At 39.8% G+C, this 19534-nt stretch overlaps 1 protein-coding gene across 3 annotated transcripts in view; it reads right to left on the bottom strand.

Moving 5' to 3' along the window:
• Nucleotides 1-19534, bottom strand: part of RBM47 (RNA binding motif protein 47) — a 173067-nt gene that overhangs the window by 90648 nt on the left and 62885 nt on the right. For all 3 annotated transcript variants that reach the window (XM_073645747.1, XM_073645755.1, XM_073645762.1), the window contains exon 2: nt 6675-6862. The gene's annotated coding sequence lies outside the window, so the exon portion shown is untranslated. The remainder of the gene's footprint in view (nt 1-6674; nt 6863-19534) is intronic.

Genomic DNA, 19534 nt, shown 5'->3' with positions numbered 1-19534 from the left:
TCTTTAACATATTTCCAAGGAAAATCCATTTTGGTTTCGTTTTTGTATGTTTTATTGTGAGTCCATAAAAGTGGCGTAATACCTCTGACAACGTTGTTGACAGCAGTGACCTGGGAGTCAGAAATGCTTCCAGGGGTCTTCCCCATGCTGTCCCCATGTCATTTGAGCACTGTTCCCATCGATTTTGGCAAATTTTAGGCCCTCTGCAGACCGCCGGGGGGAGCCGCCTGAAAAATGCTCGAGTTTCCCATAGACTTACATTGGGCTCGTTGCTCGGGTCGAGCACCCGAGTATTCCAATTTGCTCGACCCGAGCAACGAGTACCCGAGCATTTTAGTGCTTATCCATCACTAATCATCATCACTATTGGAAATCTGTAAGCCATCATGACAGTGTCAATGTTATAAGCACTTTCGCTGCTCGGGTATTTAATAAAACATGTTGTACTAGCTACGTGTCTTTCTTGGCCTTTCTGCCTGTTTTTTTTGTAACACGGTTGTCCCTTTCGCCCTGTTACTTCAGAGAACAAGCCTGGTAATGGAATGCCCTTCAAACTCACGGTCGATTGCTTCTAGTAAATGTTTCACCAGACACCAAACAACCCCTGTGTTCCACCCTCAGTGCAAACATCATACGAAGGATGAAAAATTATATTCAGGAACAGTCACACAGAGCCTTGAAGGTGGTGGTAAAGATTCAGTCTGGGAAAAAGCCCATGACATGTCCAGTGACATTAGGACAAAAGCACATTACAGTAAAGAGAAAGAAGCAAGCCGTTTTATCTTTATGGAAATAATTGTGCAAAATAAGTGGTCATAACATACTATGGGCTGTGCAAGGCATGCAACAAAGTAAGAGAATGAAGAAGTTGTCCAGTTTAGAAAAAACATTTTCATGCACATTGTTAGCGCTCACTCAGACGTCAGTAGTTTCAACGAACGAGAAAAACGGAACAAAGTCTGATCAGAGTAATTGGTCTGAGTGTCAGATTTTCACGTGGAGAGAAAAATAAAAAAAAGTTTTTACCTTCTCCTTTGTGACAGTCTGTGAAAATCGGAAACTCCGATGTCATCCAAGTGCAGTCAGATTTTTTTCTCTTTTTATCCAACTCTCAGATCAAAATTGGACATATGCACAACCCTATAGAATATCCTAGGCACGAGCGCCATCTGTAAACATCACGGATAGAACTCGTACAAGAGAATAGGACATTTCAATGAGCCCTTAGAGTATTTGGAGTCAATAGCAGGGGGGTTCTCTGTTCAGGATCCCCATCTTTTGGTCAGATCAGTGAGTGTTGTCCTGCTCTGAAAGAACCTGTCCTGTATTACAGGCAAGCCATTGATTTTAGTGAGCATTGTGCAGTGCCTAATTTTCCCTCTGGTGGCGCTGCAGGGAAATGAAACATCACATTGACAGAGCTGCAGCCAATCACTGCGCTCAGTAACTCTGCTAATGTGTCTCTGAGCACAGAGATTGCCTGCAACGTCATGTGACCGCTGCAGTCAAACAGATTGGGGCCGCATCGGAGACTCAATGCTGTACCTGGTGAAGGCAAGAAAAGTGCAGTGTGTTTTCTAGCACGTAACAGAGTTTATGGGCATTGAGATTATTGAAAGGAGACAATCTCTAAAGACAGATTTCACCCAAGATATGGCAGAGTTCCAAAGGTCCCAGCAGGAGCCACTTCAAGAAGTTTATTTTCAAGAGAAGCTTCTTCTAAGTATTGCAGCCATCACAGCTTAAATGGAGGTATTATGCAGTCCCCTCTGCAATAAATCAGCAGTACATCCAGACTAGCTCTTTGTGGTTACCTACAAATCGATTTAAAAATGGGTTTTCTAAATAGCCGACACCTTTAACAAGTTTTGGCTTAATAAAGTTTTTTGGGGATATATCATTTGGCCATTATACAAATATAATGACTCAGGCTTGACAGGATGGCGAACCACTAAATCCTAGAGGGATTGCCAAATCAAGGCAAAAAGTATCAGAATGAGCTAGAGAAGATTAAAGGAGAATTATTGTGCAGACGCAGACCACGGAGAGGCCCATGCTGGATCCACAAAGGTAACAGAAGGTTATTATGGCCGATTATCTAATTGTTACAATCTAAGCCTCCAGACAACACTGCAAGTAGCATAGACTAACCCTTTACCGTAAGCGATTTTCTAAATTGATGCACAGATGTAGAGGCACCAACCACGTTTTGCAGATTAATAACTACTAGTTTCAATTGTGCCAAACGGCACGAAGCTCATGTGGCCATCTGTTACACAGACGAGTTGCACATGGATACACTACCAGCCCCACTATCAGTATTCGGGCAGTATTTTTTTCTCAGGAGTGGGAGCCATAACCAGGTGAGGAACAATCAGAGAAAAGGTATAATAGAAACAAGTCACCAATTCTGCATTTATCACCCACTCCTGGTTTTGGTTCCCACTCCTGAAAAAAAATACTGACCAAATACTGATAGTGGGGCCGCGGCCTTAGGCTAAATGTAGCCCAAAGCCCCTCATCCGAATGATAGTTTGGATAATTGTTTGGCCAGCGACTCTCTCTCCCATACGCAGGAGTGCTCACTCTGCTAAGGTCCTGTGATCTTTATGATAGAGCCACTGCCAGCCATCTCTGGCAGAGGCTCATCTTGGATTGATTAAAAGGATTATCAGTCTGAAATTGGATATTCCAGATTTTTAACTCCCAATCATTTGACTGAGCTCATTACCATTAGACGGTTAGCTGGACCTGCAGATATCGAACCTTTCGGTTCGGACAACAGTCTGAGGCCACGACCTAACTATCAGTATTTTTTCTCAGGAGTGGGAGCCACAACCAGGAGTGGGTGATAAATGCAGAATTGGTGACTTGCTTCTATTATACCTTTTCTCTGATTGTTCCTCACCTGGTTTTGGATCCCACTCCGGAGAAAAATACTGACCGAATACTGACCAAATACTGAGAGTGGGGCCATGGCCTAATGTGTATGGTGGCATACCTCAGGAATTCCTCTTTTGCATTATCTATATTTGCAGATTTTGCAGTGTGACATTAAAAATAATAGACCGCTTTTTCATTTAATTTGGACCATTAAAAATACAGCGTACTTAAAGGAAAAATACATACAAAAGATAAAAAAGTATACTCCTTATAAAAACGTAAGATATATCACAGTGACTAGTCAGAAAGTGCTATTGAGCTCAGTGAACCATATACTGGAGGGGCTACACTGGTTTATGAAGTAATGAATCTAGGAAATTTATATCTCTGGGAATTTTCACTTATGACTTCTCCTTTGAGGTAGATTTCCTCTTTTACCATCAATCACAAATGAAAACATTGATCATAATTCAGGAAATTGATCCACATACTTAATGTATATAATCTCCCATTTAAAAGGAAAAAAAAACAAAAACAGTCTTTTAAAGTTCTAAATAGTGATAATGAATTGTGAACAATATGGCTTTTCTTGATTAGTGCATGTGTTAAGGCTAGAGTAGCCTTAACAGGTTATTTCTTTACACATCTATTAGAGGAGATACATACACAGGAGTATTGATATACAGTTGGCCTAGCCTTGAAAAAAAAAAATACATGTTTTCAAAGCAATACCATTTTATTTAACATAGTCAACCTTTCAACTTTATACATGTAAAGGGAATCTGTCAGCAGGATTTCATCCCCCCCCCCCCCCCCCCAAAACTATTAATATGCACATGCATCTAATCAATATCTTTGCTTGGCCAGTCCTCTCCTCCGTTACTGAAAAATCAGCGTTTGAATAGATATAGAAATAAGGCTGAAGGGCCATTTGTAGATCTGAAGCCTCAGTCACTCCAGCTCTATTACCCGCCTCCTCCTGCTTGACTGATTACTCCCATGCCAGAAGTCACAGCATAGAGGCAGTCAGCCAAGCAGGACGAGGCCGTGCTGGGCAGGGAATAGAGCAGGAGTGACAGAGGCTTTAGATCTTAAGTCTCTTTTACATATCAATTCAAACGCTGATTTTTCAGAGGAAAACCGGAACAGAGGAAGGGACTGGCCATGTAAATGGTATAGATGGACTTTTCTTTGAAAAAGATTAAGAGGCATTCACACTGCAGGATAATTGTGAACGAGCGCTGTTAAAAAGTTCACGACTTCACGATAATCCAAAACGCTTGTTCAATCAGGTGAAATTATCTTTGGTGCCGCATAAAAAATCATGGTTCTCGGTGGCACTACCGAAAACAATGGCAGCCTAAGCACACTGAGCGATCTAGCATGGATCGCTCAAAGCACATCATTTGAATTTGGTCTGCATTCAAACGACACAGATCGGTAAAAGTTTACTGATCGGCAGTCAGATTGTCAGTCAGTCTAAACAGATTCTTACATGCACATATAAATCCTCCTGACAGATTCCTTTTGAAGGGAATCTGTCACCCAAAGGGACTTTTCAGACCTCTAATATGAGCATATAGGTGATAGAAATATGAACCTATACATACCTGTATGGCCCATATTAGAGGTCTGCTTGCTTTGATATATCTTTTTATAACATCCGTTTTTCATGCTTGGTGACCGGGGAACGTCAAGAAATGCCCGCCTACCTAATTAATTAAAATATTCCTCCCCTCCCCTGCACATCACAGGGCCCTGTGATGTGCACTCTAGATCTGCACATCGCACGCATGCGCAATGTGCCTATAACTTAGGGCAGGGAGAAAAAAAAAAGCGCCTTATTTTACGGCTGTGCTCTAGTGCGCAGGCACCTGATGTCACTGTGACTTCAGCTCCAGTGACCTCTCGTGTGCGCAACAATAAGGTTTGCTTCCCACTTCCTCCCTGATAGCCGCTTTCCCCGCACAGGACGGCTCATCCGATATGAAATTATGTGTAGCACAGGCGATCAAATAATCGCAGCCTCAAGTCTTTTCATGGGACTATTTAAAAAAAATAAAAATAAATTCTGGCTTCAGAAGTATTTAAAAAAAAAACAAGTTCAAATAACCTTCTTTTGCACCATTGAAGTAGCAAAAAAATCATCAAAAAACACCAGAATTACAGTTTTTGGGCTGTTGCAACATTGCAATAACGGCTGATCAAAACGGTATATATATATATATATATATATATATATATATATATATATATATATATATATATATATATATATATATATATATATATATATATATATATATATATATATATATATATATATATATATATATATATATATATATATATATATATATATATATATCTATCAGCTAAAGGCAGAAAAAAATAAGCCCTCACCCGGCCCCACATCTTGAAAAAATGGAGACATTATGGGTCTCAAAATGGCAACAATCAATTTTTTTTTTTTTTCTTACAAATTTCAGATTTATTTTTTCACCACTTAAATAAGGAACATATACCTGTTTGGTATCTGTGTACTCATACTGACCCGGGGAATCATATTGCCAAGTCAGATTCAGCATTTAGTAAACATTGTAATTTCACCAATTGTGTATTTTTTTTTTTTTTAAATTACCCTTTTTTTTTTTCTTTCAACGTTTTCCAGTACTCTAGATGGTAAAATTAATGGTGTTATTCAAAAGTATAATTTGTCCCGCAAAAAACAAGCTCTCATATGACCATACTGACAGAAAAATAAAATTAAAGAAGTCATGTCTAAAAAGGAGGAGCATAAAAGCGAAAGCCCAAAAAAGGCAAAATCGCTAGGTGGTGAAGGGGTTGATGCATCGATCAAAAAGTAATTCTAATCCTTTAGAATTAAATTGTGATTCTGTTCTGCAAACCACAACTCCGCAAAATTAATTAGTGTAAATTCTTGTCCTTTGAATGATTTTTTTTTTTTTTTACTTTCGGAAAAAGATTGGACCAAAATAAAGAGAATGGGGCAGATGATCGACAAAAACAGAACACCATTTTTTTTTTTTCTTTCTACAGAGTTACGAGACTTGTGAGCGGGCGCATCATCCGTCAAATACAAGACGTCGTTGGAAAGTTTTTGCTGAAGTTCCAATCCTCACCTGACAGGGTTAAAACTTTTCTTAATCAGAATTTAAAAAAATGACAACGCCTGTTCTGCATAAATCTAGCACATGCACAAAGTTAACACTGGTTCCCATAGCAATGGGATTTATTTTTCTCTGCTAGAAATATTCAAGGCCAACCACTCATCAATACCTCCTCGGAGAGGAATTTTTTTTTTAGAAAGTGATTAGTCACTTCAACCTTTGGTACTATTGTAAGGCGATAAAGAAAAAAGGCGTGTCTGACAGGAAAGAAAACTAAAACACCGGTTGATGAAGAAATGTCATTCTACCTTTAAAATGTGACAAGTCGGTGAAGTTTATACAACTACACAAGTAGCACGAAGAGGTGGCAGCACCTCTCCAAATTCTTCGCTAACTCTATCAAAAGTTCCGGACACATTCCAGGAAGAAATGAATAGAATCTAACTCTGATTACCAAAGCTGCAGCATCTAAAAGGTTAAACCGCTCTACTTCACTGCAAGACACATATTGGTTAATCCACTAAAGACCTAACACATTCATAGGGAGGGTAAATTGTTAATCCCTCTCTCCGGGGGGCCAGTTCATGAGTAATAAAAGGAAGCAAAGTTCAGGGGTCCAATGTGCCAAATTATAGAAATATTTCTGCATGGTCGGCATACCTGTTAACTGGCGGAGGACGGGCAAGGGCTGCAGTGGGAACGATTTTCTCAAGTCTACTGAGTTTCAGTGCTCAAACAGCTCAAGGGCATCAGAGGACTCCGCTGTTTACTTATTACTGGTTGAGGAGGTGCCGTTACCACTCCGCTCTACCTGACCGACCTTTGTACCGACTGTTCATCTGTGATACCTGGAAAATAAAAGAAAAAGCCTACAGTCACTACTTGCTAATCATCCCACTATGGGCCTCAATTTATCACATATAGAATACAAAGTGCATATTGAATGTTAGTGCCATATATCCAAAATTAAAATGCATCCATTACGTTGGTAATTTTAACGTGGTGGGGACTAGTCCATGTTTGCACCTCCCTACACTTTCTCTACATCACTTTGGAACAAACTTCTCAATTTGCAAACAATGCAAAATCTATATAAATGGGTCTGTAAAGGCCCTGTCACACATAACGAGATCGCTAGCGAGATCGCTAGCAAGATCGTTATTGCGTCACAGTTTTGGGATTGCTGGGGAGATGTCAAACATGCAGAACTTTTCAACGATCTCGGCCGCCCCAGCGATCTAACCAACGATCTCGGCGGTCGTTGGGACGCTTTCACACAGCAGCTATTTCAACGATCCACACCTTAATAGGGACTGTACTGTGTCACAAAGGCGTGCATAAAATTACTTTTCCGTGCCCCCTCATCTCCAATTGGTGGACGCTACTACGTTCTGATTGGGTGGCCTTGGTTTAACACTGCGTCTCCGGTCAGATGGGATCTCTACTGCGTCTCCATTAAAAATGGAAACTCATTTGAGACCCCAAACAATGCCTACCTCGCTAAAGATGCCTGATTTCTTCAAAGTGGAGTCACAGCCGGAGAACGCTGGTGGGATCTGAAAATACAAGGACGTAGTAGCGACCACCAATCGGGGGACGAGGAGCGCAGAAAAGTCCAATTTATGCACGCCTACATGTCTCAGTTCTGAATCGCTAACGAGATCGTTGATGAGGTGTCAAATACAGCGATGCACACTGCCCAGCGGGAGCGCAACGACCCAGGAATGGTCCAGGAAGCTTTGTAACGATCAGTGATCTCACAGCAGGGGCCTGATCGTTGCTACCTGTCAGACATAACGAGATCGCTAGCGAGATCGCTATTGCGTCACCAAAACCGTGACTCATTACATTAGCGATCTCGTTATGTGTGACGGGGCCTTTAAGCTTCTCCCTTCCAGTAGCAAACAAGATCAACTTGAGTTGGGACCCATTATCTGAGAGTGCCCCATCCCAGCTACTGTATATAGTCTTTTTATGTTATGCATTTTGGCAAAACTAGAGAATAAAGGCCTTGGGCACACAATATTATTAAATCTGTATGACTCATTGCAGTGGCAAAGCTAGACTTTCCTCCCTGTATCTAAATACCCTGGGGAGGGCAAAGTTGTGGATTGCTCTCTACCAACAACCTGGTTGTCACCCCCACCCTCCTAAGAAAATGGCCATACTCTGATTTCATAGTCGATACAAAAAGCACAAAATAAAATAAGAGAGTTCCTAAAAACAACGACACTATTATTAAAAGCATTTATTTTAGCGTTAAAAGCATTTTTTTTTTTTGCAATATATATTTTTTTTATTAAAGACTGGATAATGTGGTTTCTACTGCCTCTATGTATCACAGTACATATTTGAATATAGAATGAGGTAACAGTGAATCAGTCAGTGAGCTCATCAGGGTTTGTAACCTTCTCAATTTACTGCTAAATTACGGTCTAAGTTGATTTAAGAAGCACTAGGTTTTTTTTCTTCATTAAATGTATGTATATAGTGAAGTGTAGTGTGAGTGTAGTAATATACTCACTTACTGCTGCTCTCTCCGGGATCCAGCACTGCTCTGCTCCTCTTCTCAGTGACATCACCATATCACTGTGTGAGAGCTGGAAGTCTCTTTAGGCTGAGTTTGCATGCGTTTTTTCCTGCCAGAGAGATGCAGAAACGCTCAGGAAAAAATCCTGAGCATTTCTGCATCGTGTGCACATACCCTTACAATGCAAGTCTGTGGAGTCGCGTTCTGACACTCCATAGACTTGTATTGTAAGAGCCACTTCCGGGTCACGCAGAGCGACGACATAACTGAAGAGGAGCAGAACAGCGCAGCGGTAGGTGAATATATTAATACTCTCACACTACATTACATGCACATGTACACAGATTTAATGAATAAAAAAAAATAACTTAATGGGAAGGCTTTGTCAAAGAATATCACTGTTATTGTGCTGGAGTTGGAAGGATGTACTGAAACCATCATCACCTGTGCATGTAAATGGTAAGTTCTGTTCTGCCTCCTGCTTTTTAAAGGGAATCTGTCAGCAGATTTTTGCTATTCAATCTGCGAGAAAGTGAGCCTGATTTCAGCAATGTGTCACTTACTGATATGTGCATTGCTGTTTCAATAAAATCAGTGTTTTATCAGCAGGAGATTATCACTACAGGACTAGGCGTCTGATGCCTCCTAGTCAACTGCTGTTTGTAACCCCGCCCACACCACCGATTGGCTGCTTTCTGTGTACACTATGTATAGGCAGAAAGCAGACAGCAAAACAGTGGTGTGGGCGGGGTTATGCACGGCTCAACATTCAGAGCTCTGCAGGAATGAAACAGTGATAGTATAAAAATGACAGCAAGCAGCCCAGTAAGTGACACATAGCTGGAATCAGGGTCTCAGCCTCTACATCAGGCTAATATCAGATTACATAGCACAAACCTGTTGACAGACTCCCTTGAATAGGTTTGTTACCCATCAGTGCTGATGGGTAACACAGGTGTCACCAGAAAAGAAATAGGCAAAATTTCAGTATTTTTTTGTATATGGAAAATAATATCGTTAAAAAAAAAAAAAAAAAAAAAGGGCAGCTGCAGACTGGTAATAACTCCTCTTTAAATATGGCATTGTAAATATATATATTAATCTTCAGAGTGTTAGGATTGCTCCTTATAACCCTCCTGAGCACCTCAGATTGATCGGTTTTAGAAAAAGCAGAAAACATGTAATTGACAGTGACATTAGAGGGCACGATGTGGCTCAGAGAGCTGATCTCTGCGTTTTGCTGATGTGATTGTCTCCAGTTGTTTATTTAATGTTAGGAAATATTAATGGTAATATTTCATTGTCACACTGTGTGCCGCTATGAAGAACTCATGGATATGAGTCAGCTAAGGCCAGTTGGGTTTTTGGTAAAAAATAGCTCTTAGATAGTATGTGTGCTGATTCTTCACTTTATTTTCCTGGCTTTTATCAGTCAAGGGTCATGTGGTTTCCTTTTGTTGATTACATATTGTGAAGAATGAGGAACAACAAGTGTAATATTTCCATAATGATATTAAAGCCCCTAAAGATTATTTAAAGCAATTCATAAAGAGTTCACTCTCTTTGACACTCAGATCGCCCCTCTCGGCCATACTTGTTTTACACATGCTAAACTAACGCACTGCGGTTCCTACACAGTAATGCAAGTACCTACTGTAATTATGGCTTTCCCTAGGCCTCATTCTGTGGATTTGTGGGTGTAGCAACAATCGAATTTCCTCCAATAAAAGGTAGTGATGTTAATGCTGGTAATTTTTAATCACTTATTACAAAGGGAAACCCCATTTAAAAGAGTGGTCTGATACTTCACTGTCTTTAGACCAGGTCATCAATGCCAGATTGGTGGGGGAACAACACCTGGCACTCCGCTGATCAGCTGTGCTGGACAAATGTGATCAGTTGTGGTGCTGCACAGCTCCATCAACAGTCTAGTGGCCGCAGCAGTGTACTGCACATCCACATCTATGCAAATCAATGGAATTTGCAGCACCCCATTGCAGATGACCGCTGTGCTGGCATCGAAACACGTGATTGGCAGGGGTGCCGGGTGTCACTCCACAATCTGGTAATCACCTATCTTAAGAATGCATCATCTATTTTAAAGTCCTGACAACTCTTAAAAAGAGGCAAACTCCTAAAATACACCATATAAAATAGTTGTCAGAGAAATGGAGAATCAGAATGCAACCCTCAGCTCCAACTACAAGATGAAGAGGGGGCCGGGCTGTAACCCTGTGTGGACCACTACAGAGGAAATGTAGTGTTATACATTCAGCAGATGAGCAGAAATAGCAGAAAGGCTTAACACCACCATACCCCTTTAAGGAGTGTTTTTTTGCAGCTTTTTGATTGGTCAGTGCCTAGTTTGGAGCCACTATAAAGAAGTAACATTTTCCACAACGAAGTGGCCAAAAATGCTCAAAAGACTGAACATATGGCCAGTAAAATGGCTTTATAATAGAAATGAATATGAAGTGTATTTCAAGTGGTTTTTAAAGGGAATCTGTCAGCAGGTTTTTGCTATGTAATCTGAGTGCAGCCTGAGAGATTTCTGCGATGCGTCACTTATTAGGCTGTGTGCCGTTTCAATGCAATGAATGTTTTATCAACAGGAGATTATCACTGCCCGGACTACAGCGCACGTGAGCCCTGGTCCGACCATGCCTCCTCTGATAAGCAGCTGACTGTCAATAGGCAATGTACATAGAGAGCTGTGCTGTGGCTGGGGTTAGCTTTTGAGCTCTGCTACCTGCCACATATAAAAACTGATTGCAATTGTCATACAGCACCCAGTAATCTAAGTGATACATCGACAGAATCAGGGTCTCTTCCTACATTATCCAGCTCTCAGATGAGGTAGCAAAAACCTGGTGACAGATTCCCTTTTAAAGCGATTTTTTAGGCACTTCTTTACAGGGATCTGCTCCAAAACAACAGTCAAAACGAAGTGTTTACACCAGTTTTCTGGCATATTTGCGCACTGTGAAGCTATGCAAAAACATTGTAACTTGACATTTTTACACTAGTCCCAGCCAGCTCCACAAAAATGGTCAGGGCTTGGGTGTGACGGGGGCATGGCCACCTCAATAAATTATCACCAGACATGGCATACCCTATGCCAGATATCTTACTCCAGTCCCTGATCTTGTAAGATGCACCCGATTCATTAAGTGGTGTTCACCTCTTACTCTAGCACGACCCTTCAATAAAAACAGGTTTGTACAATGCCAGTCTTAAATTGGGGCCTCTGTGTGCACATACCCCACGTTGTCCATATGCCTTAAAAGAAGAGCTGTTGGGTCATCAAGACAACCACTTCAAATAAAGAGAACGGTTCATGGGTGATCTTGGAAGGATGAACAATAGCCGTATTTTGAAGCTTATTGGGTCAATACAAGATAAGCAACCTGCAACCAGGTTCATATATAAAACTCAATTCTTCTGTAGCCGATGGGGGCTCCTGGAGTACCAGGGCCCAAGCGTGACATACAGTACAGACCAAAAGTTTGGACACACCTTCTCATTTAAAGATTTTTCTGTATTTTCATGACTTTGAAAATTGTACATTCACACTGAAGGCATCAAAACTATGAATTAACACATGTGGAATTATATACTTAACAAAAAAGTGTGAAACAACTGAAAATATGTCTTATATTCTAGGTTCTTCAAAGTAGCCACCTTTTGCTTTGATGACCGCTTTGCACACTCTTGGCATTCTCTTGATGAGCTTCAAAATTGGCCCTACAACTTCTAGCTCTGTAGCAGCACTGTGGCTCCTCTGAAAGGCAAACATCCCACCCTGAGATAACTATTGTTGATAAGGTTCCCTTGGTTGGGAGCACCCAGTTTCTCTTTAATCTGATAAGTTCATTTTGCATAGTGAGTCAGACAGTGGAGGACATTTGTCAATTTATCATGGTGTTTGTGTCACAAATATTTTGCTAATTGTGGCATTTCATTGTTGTAAATGTTTAAGACAAATATTTAGATTGTGAGCCCCAACGGGGACAGTGATGATAATGTATGTAAAGCTCTGCAAAATTAATAGTGCTATAGAAGCAAAGCATAATCAATAAAGTGTTTTACACTATTAATATCAGTTTTTAATACCTGTGCCAAAAGTTAAAAATGACCCTAAAAAAAGGGGTTGTGGTTAACCTTTTGGTGTGAAGTGCAACATATTTAAGATTGTATTTCTATATAAAAGTTGCAAAACCATTGCATATTCCAGACAGGTCATAGCAGTCTTTAAAAAATAAAAGCATGCGTGAAACTAAAATATTTATTGTCGCAACCATTTTTGATATGGATAAAAAGTTGCAATTTGTGCAAAAATTCTAAAACACAACACACTGGTCTCATGTGGTTAGCACTGTTGCTTTGCAGCGCTGGGGTCCTGGGCTCAAATCCCACCAAGGACAACATCTGCAAGGAGTTTGTATGTTCTCCCCATGTTTGCGTGGTTTCCTCCGGGTTCTCCGGTTTCCTCCAACACTTCAAAGACATACTGATAGGCTATATAGATTGTGAGCCCCAATGGGGACAGTGATGATAATATCTGTATAGCGCTGTGGAATTAATGGCGCTATATACCGTAAGCGAATAAAATAAATAAATGCTCATTTCTTACATTGGGAAGTATACCCGTTAAGCATAAAAAGTCAGAATTTGCCCCAAATTAATCATTGATGTAGGTCATTTCATAAATCTGGAGTGACAGTTGAAAAAGAGTACAGTAAAGACCAGGAAATACTGGCCCACATTTATCAAAAATGGCTCCATGATATACTACAGAAATGACAAAGGAGTGTAATGTAAAAGTAAAGTGAAGTACTAATGGGGGGAAAAAAAAAAAATCATAAAAGAAATAGTGAGCACCAAAACCTTAACTAATAATCGGCAAACAACATCCTATACACTGCTGGGGCATTAAAGAAATTGCCAGAGAACTTTACTGGATTTCTAGGCTACGTTCACACAATATGTGAGTGTTAGGTACTATGTTCACACGTTGCATTCTTGCTGCATTTTTTATGCAAATTAAAAGCAGCTTTTAACAGGAGTGGGAGAAAATGAGATACAGTGGTGCATAAAAGTATTTAGTCAGCCACCAACCGCGCAAGTTCTCCCACTTAAAAAGATGAGAGAGGCCTGTAATTGACATCATAGGTAGACCTCAACTATGAGAGACAAAATGAGAAAACAAATCCTGAAAATCACATTCCAAATCAGACAAAGAATTTTTTTTTCAAATTTTGGTGGAAAATAAGTATTTGGTCAATTACAAAAGCTCATCTCAATACTTTGTTATATATCCTTTGCTGGCAATGACAGAGGTCAAACGTTTTCTGTAAGTCTTCACTAGGTTGGCACACACTGTTGCTGGTATGTTGGCCCATTCCTCCATGCAGATCTCCTCTAGAGCAGTGATGTTTTGGGGGTGTCGCTGGGCAACCCAGACTTTCAACTCCCTCCAAAGGTTTTCTATAGGGTTTAGATCTGAAGACTGGCTAGGCCTCTCCAGGACCTTAAAATGCTCCAGGACCCCCTTAAAGGGGTTAAGGGCATTTCTTTTTTAGGCTTTGGAAAAACGCTTGCAGTGTTTTTCATGGAACATCTTTACTAATATCTTTTGCAGCAATTTTTTTTTTCCCCTCGAAGCCTAAAGTTTTCAAAAGAAGTGCCAAAAGACCGAACATATGCACAGCAAGTTGTTTTGTCATTGTTGTGCATATGCTTATTCTTTTTGCCATTTTTATAGCGCTTTTCTCACATGGAATACACCTGAAAAAAAAGACATTGTGTGCTCAAAATCAGTTTTTAAAACCAATGTGCATATGGATCAATGAAACTATTGGTCAGTGTGCTGTCCGAGAAAAAGTCCATTGGTATAACGTACGGCATTACAGATACCTATAAACCCCATCACACCTTACGATTCTGATAAGAAGTCAGTCTGATTCTCTTCTGGAAAGAACAAGGTTGTATGACATCAAGGCAAGGACTTACCAGGTAGTTAAACAAGACTTTACCCAGAGGGCCAAATTCATTGCAGAGAATGGAAGGTTGTAATTGCCTTACAATACAATAGTTATATTTCTAACTCTAAAAATAAAATTGACATCAGAAAATTACCCAAATTATAATCTTTAGAACATGATCACTTATTTAAGTTAGGTGAAGTATTTTCCTCTACAGGGTACACGGGTGCTACATAACCAGGCTGAAGTGCAGCGGAGCCACCTCTTAAAAAAGTCACTCAGTTCTTCCAAATTACTGTTAATATGGAAGGTCTCCAGAAGTGCTGGTAATATCTATATGCCTTTTATACAGCCTGCAGGCAGCATGAAATGGCGACAGGCTTCCTGGCTACAAACTATTTTTAAACCATGCTTTCTTGGAAACCTGCAATAAGGAAACGGTCATTACGATGAATTCTCAAGAGCTTCTCTTTGGATAATTGACAGGTCTTTCCCTATAATAAATAAATAAATAAAAAAGGAGTAAAGGCAGCACTCCAGAGCTTCAATGAAAAACAGGTCTATTTCTACTGAGCATAGTGTGCTGCTCATACTCTATTTACATAATTTATATTCCTATATACAATAGTAATCTTCAAATAGAAATGTAGTATAGTTCTTCTGATTAGCTATGTCACTTACCCCATGTGACGGGCATTGTAGTAGCTTTGGTATTTTTGGTTACGACCACTAACAACTGTCATTATATCCGTGGCCGTAACGAAGGAAGATCCTTCACCAACACCACCATCTACTGACTTTGAGCATAAATATAATAATGAAAATATGAAAAAGTGTTAAGGTAGTTACGGCACCTGGACATTCACTTTTTATATTGCCTATTAGAGCATATTAGAAGCAGAGGACTGTCTTCTTATCATGAAGTCACTAAGGATCAGCGGCTCCAGTTCTCGTGGAATCAGCCGATGAGTATATTACATGGACAGCCATGTATTTTTTCCACAGTGAACACAGGATCCCTAGGCGTTTCTGACCAACATTGACAAGCCAATCTCCGGATTGCTTTCTTTTCAAGACAACATCGAGACAAATTTCTTTAAAAGGGCAATGTATAAATTAGAAAAATTTTTCCATCACTTGAAATATCAAAGGGAAACTACCAGAAACCAAGCTCTTTACTGTATGTGAAAGATGAAGAACACTTTCCATGAACTTCTTTCTGAGTGCATCAAGGAGTCGGCATTGATTAAATGTAAAGCCCTGAAGTTTGTGACTTCCCTTTTCTACCTTCCCCATGGTTTCACAAATCATTGTTTGCCACATGAATTTTAATCTACTACTGGAGGACAGGCCAGCAAGTATTTGTCCAAAGAGCCAATCGGTGATAAGACGTTGGAGCTCATTTAAAAGGCATCGGCCAATACAGACGGAAGAGGATAAAATGGACACCGGAAATCAATAGGACAATAGCTATGGGCAAATCAACAATGAAGTCACTGGACAAGGTCTTCAAATCAAGAACATTTCACTGGTGACTAAGAACCCAGCTCGTACATAGTTTGATCTTTTCTGTAGTAACATATGGATGTGAAATCTGGACGATAAAGAAAGAAGATAGAAGAATCAATGCCTTCGAAATGTGGTGCTGGAGAAGGAGGTCATCAACACCATGAATGGCAAGAAGAACAAACGTCAGTTTTGGGACAAATCAAGCCAAACGTCACTCGAAGCAAGGATCACCAAGCTATGACTTGCCTACTTTGGACACATCATACAAAGAAAGCAATCACTGGAGAAGGACATCATGGTTGGAAGAATAGAAGGAACAAGGCGAAGAGGAAAACCAGCAACCTGATGGCTTAATACAATAATGACAGCAGAGAAGACCCTGTTGGACCCATCTAGGTTTGCACAAGATCGATCTTCCTACGGACTGTTCATCCATCAAGTCACCAATGCTTAAGATCAACCTGAAGGCCGTTAAAAAGAAAACAAAATGGTTTCCATACAGTATGTATATAGTCAGCAGCATATCGATTATATGACAGATGTGCTGCCAACAATGATGAAATTAGACCCCCAACTGATCAGTAACATTGTTTACATGATTGGAAACGAGAAACCCTCACACGCTCAAATATTGACTGTATGAAAGAGCCTTTTGGCTTTCAGTTTTATTATCTTTTGCTCACCATTTTAGATATTTTGTATTGGATATTAAAATTTTACATTGTCCTTTCTAATAAAATGTTTTATACACAAAAATCCAGGGTTTTTTGTTGTTGTTTTTTTAGCTTAAAAAGGCAAAACATTCCCCTAAAACTTGTATGTGAATATAGTCAAAAGCTGAATTAAGCAGCAAAACATTGCCCCCTGTAGCATGGCAGTATCAACAGTGTAAACTCACACACAATCAGTAAAAGATTTAGGTTTTAAAAACAGAATCCTATAATAAATCAAAAGTTTGTGAGATGGAGTAAAGTTTATATAGCTAGTTTCAATTTTTTTTATTAACCAATAATACACATGAAATTAAACAACTTTGTAATATATCTTAAAGAAATCTGCACCTTTCTCCTCTTGGACTGATCAGTCATTCTCAATTCACACATAAAATCTGTCTTCAGTTATAAACAGATTTTCCCATTACTGAAATATGAGATGACATTTGGTGCTCATAAAGTTCTATGGAGAACTAACCTATTTCAAGAGAACATCTGTCTGCCTCTAGCTCCTGTCTCCTCACCATAGAATCTTATCAGCACCAACTGTTATCTCCCATCTCAGTAATGGGAAAATCTACCTTCACTGAATACAGATTTTAACTGAATTTAGAATGATCTGTTAAGATATTACAAAGTTTAACGTGTACAATTGATTTGTCAAGTAAAAATTAAAATGATTTCTCTTTAATTTGAGTTTCAATTGTAGACCTATTCAGGGGTTTAACAAGTAACTATAGGATCACACAGTGGGACCGTACTCCATTGTGGCCATGTTCTGCATCATGAAGGTGGGCTCCTGTTGGCCGTAGGGTCCCAGACAGAGATTGACACACAGACCATGGAGGACTTCTTGCTGGTGCTGAACTGTCTTCTGAATATAAGCAGAATGTGCCATAATTAAGTGAGATTTTGAAGTCTTATTACATGTGACTGAATTAAATTCTTCCCCAAACAAACCATTGTTTGTAAAAGCATAAAAAAATAAGAGGATTACAGATCACAGCTTGCATAACCTGTCAGCTCCTACCAAGAACATATGGAAAATAAAAAGGTTCAGTTCCCAATACATGTCACACTGGGGTGCCAGGTTGTTGGGGTAACAATAGAGAAACAATCAGTGTAAGGGCTTGTTCAGACAATTATTTTTCTCGTAGTCAAAAAACTATTTTAGTTTTTTGAGTTTTCATCTGAGATAAAAAAAAAAACTAAACTGGAGGTTTCTCAAGCTTCTACCATCAATTAGTCCATGATGGCATTCAAGTGGTGTCTGATTTTTTCACCGACTCAGACTTGCATTGCAGAGTTTGATCTGATTTTATCCGATTCTCAGATATGTCTCTGTGATTTTGTGGATTTCTCAGTCTGCAAAAATGAACAGATGTGTGAACAGCTCCATAGACTATAGTAGGTATGAGTTCTAGTTGTGAAGAACACGGGTAGGAGAAAAATTGACGTCTGAATCAGCCCTTACTGTGCTGGTATACCAAGCTAAATATGCACACTTAGTACTTGGCCTTATAGATTTTCCTTCTTTTAAATATTAGGAAAAAGGCAGCGGGTCTACACTGACAAGGAGGCAGAAGGTTCGGGTATTCTAATTGCCTCCATAATAAATACTGGGGTGAAGGCTGTTCTCTCTTACAACCAAGCCTCAATTAGGATTGTACAATACTTAAAGAGGTGGTCCCATACATAACATTTATCGCCTACTCACAGGATGGATGATAAAGGCATAACGGATTTGGGTCTGGGTGCTGAGACTCCCCCTCGATCCCAAAAATGGGACACCCATTCTCAGGATCGTTCGGGGTTCCAGTGGTTGGAAAACATGATCGCACAACTTGTGAATAGTCTAGAAAAGTTTTAAAGAAGCTGTTCAATAAACAATCTCTTTAAAGAAAGATGTTCAACACATCGCTATGAGACTGAATCACTTTCTGGCAATCGGCCATGACTGCTGGCTCCCCATATTTTATTTTTTTTTTCACCTCTCTCAAATAAAAGTTCTATAGCCAGAAACACTTTCATCCTGCACAGCAGTGCCATCAACTACGAAGGAAACTGCGGCACAGACCTACATGCTGGATCTCGGGTACCAATTTTACACCTAATGGACCTTCAACATAATTTGCATTTGGACAGAATCTATAAAATTAAACCTAGAGATACATGTGTGTGTTCAAAAGAACACAGAGACCCCATCCAGATGCTTAAATGGAGCCCTTGTAATTTGTACCTGAGAAATTGTTGTTATCTATGTAGGTCTGATTGCCCTATTATAGCGAACCTGTCACCATAAAAATACAGTTCAATCTGCAGGCACCATGTTATAGAACAGGAGGAGGGGAGTAGATTAATATACTATTTTGTGAGAAAAGCTTCAGTATAGCCAGTGTTTTAATCATTTAATCCTCTGCTCTTTCTGGGGATTTCAGTCCAGTGGGTGGTCCTATCAGTGACTGACAGCTATCTCTGTGTGCACACTTATACAAAGGAAGCTGTCAGTCACTGATAGGACGGCCCACTGGACCCAAAATCCCAGAAAGAGCAGAGACATCAAAGTCATTAAAACACAGGTTATACTGAAGTTTTCCTCATAAAACTACAGTATATAGCAAAGGACTCCACTCTTCCTGCTCTATAACATGAAAATGCCATCCAATCTGCAGACATTATGGCAATTGGTTTCCTTCAAGTGTCGGTACATTAGAAACATTTATAATCATTATGGAGTCTATTTGCAATGAAGGAACATGTGAATACCTTTCCGAATCTATAACT

Source organism: Phyllobates terribilis, unplaced genomic scaffold, assembly GCF_046119375.1.
Source record: "Phyllobates terribilis strain yellow unplaced genomic scaffold, ASM4611937v1 Scaffold_1__5_contigs__length_1240528914, whole genome shotgun sequence".
Taxonomy (NCBI): Eukaryota; Metazoa; Chordata; class Amphibia; order Anura; family Dendrobatidae; genus Phyllobates; species Phyllobates terribilis.
This window is presented reverse-complemented; position numbering and strand designations above follow the sequence as displayed.